Source organism: Electrophorus electricus, chromosome 6, assembly GCF_013358815.1.
Source record: "Electrophorus electricus isolate fEleEle1 chromosome 6, fEleEle1.pri, whole genome shotgun sequence".
Classification (NCBI taxonomy): domain Eukaryota; kingdom Metazoa; phylum Chordata; class Actinopteri; order Gymnotiformes; family Gymnotidae; genus Electrophorus; species Electrophorus electricus.
This window is the reverse complement of record NC_049540.1, coordinates 25,167,034-25,168,553: the sequence shown is the minus strand read 5'-3', so window position 1 is coordinate 25,168,553 and position 1,520 is coordinate 25,167,034. Positions and strand designations below refer to the sequence as shown.

The window sequence follows — 1,520 nt, the reverse complement described above, 5'->3', positions numbered from 1 at the left end:
AAGCAAATTAGAAACACAAACAGCAAAGAAATGAATAATCTGAGAAATTTATTGGTATTAGACTTGCTGGTCTAGAAATGGTTGTAAGAAAATGCTCAACAGGAAGTTCAGACAATTTCTTTAACTGAAAACAAGGAGATCAAATGAATGTAGCAAGAAAGGACGTGTGAAGAGTGCTAAAAGAGCGTAAAAACAGTAATGAAAATTTCTACAATACATTCCCATCCACTCACACGGTAATGAATTCAAACTCACTCACATGATAAAACCAACAAACATGATACAAAAAAATGCATTTCAGTGGATGAAACCTTACGAAATCTCAGAGCCCTGGGAGGTGAATTAGAAATAAGAGTTAATGAAAAAATAATTTTCCATCGGCACCCCCATTTGTATACCTGGTTAAATTAAATCAAATTGCAACTGAAACCTCAACCTGATCTGCATCAGGACATAGCATAATGTTTCAAAACATGAAGTCATCAAGAGCAGCAGCTTCAAGCGATGTAATCAAATCTAGATGTAATATTTTCAGGTACCCTCTTTTTCCATCATCCAAACTCAGCAAAACACTGTCTGGAATAAATTACAGGTGGTATCTTCTTTTTTTCAAGATAATGGACATTTGACATAAAAAAATATTTGCACTTCAAATGCTGAAATGTACAAATTAAAATATCCCTTGTTCTGGGTCTTGGCATAAATCTTAACAACTTCAAAGATATTTGACTCTGCCAACAGAAGGTGGCAGACCTATTTGGGCAGAATGTCTTTATAAAACAATATTTTTAAGGCAATGCAGAAAAGACATTAGAGCAGGTAGGCCTTTGCACTTACCATAGCAAGCATTGTGCTTTACAAGCCATCTCAAAAAGCAGGCAAACAAATAAAAACAAAAAACCCTTACCTTTATCAAAAGTGTGCATGGTGCTCTGGGCTTTGTGTTTGTGCAGAAGCAAAGTTTAGATTGAGCCTCAAATATAAAGTCGTGTAATGCATTCAAAGATATGCAAAACAACAGAGAAGCTTCACATTTTACTGAGAATACACACATTGAGTCCTGTTTTGTGCTTTTACACCAGTAAGAAAAGTCTGCAATAGGAGTTGGTTATGGAAGTTAGGTATGCTTGTAGAACAGGGCAAAGCAGACATGGTCTGTGAAACCCAGCATGGTGCTGATTACAATCAGAAAACGCATTCAGTACTTTTGCACTTCTGAGGCAGCGAGTGGGCTAGAGATCACTTGTGTAAGCAGTGAGGTACTAATAAAAGGGATAAAGCAGCTCTGGATTTCAGTAAAGGCAGCCAACTTAGGGAAGTGTTTTCCATCCTACTGATACCCGAAACTTCCTTATATTTGCATACAAAAACCTGTTCCTTTTGCATGACAAAAGGCATGAAATTTCTACAAAAGTAGAAATGTGGAGAGAACGAGGGAAAAGGGCCAACTGTCATGAAGGACACTGACTCAAAACAACTAAACTCAAGTTCTTTATGAGCTTAGTGGCAAGGGAAGCTTT

General features: G+C 37.0%; 1 protein-coding gene across 1 annotated transcript in view; it reads right to left on the bottom strand.

Annotated features, from left to right (window-relative positions):
* Positions 1–31: 31 nt before the first annotated feature.
* specc1lb (sperm antigen with calponin homology and coiled-coil domains 1-like b) overlaps positions 32–1,520 on the bottom strand; it is a 23,647-nt gene continuing 22,158 nt past the window's right edge. Inside the window, exon 15 of the mRNA XM_035527540.1 lies at positions 32–1,520. This exon is cut by the window's right edge and continues 750 nt beyond it. The gene's annotated coding sequence lies outside the window, so the exon portion shown is untranslated.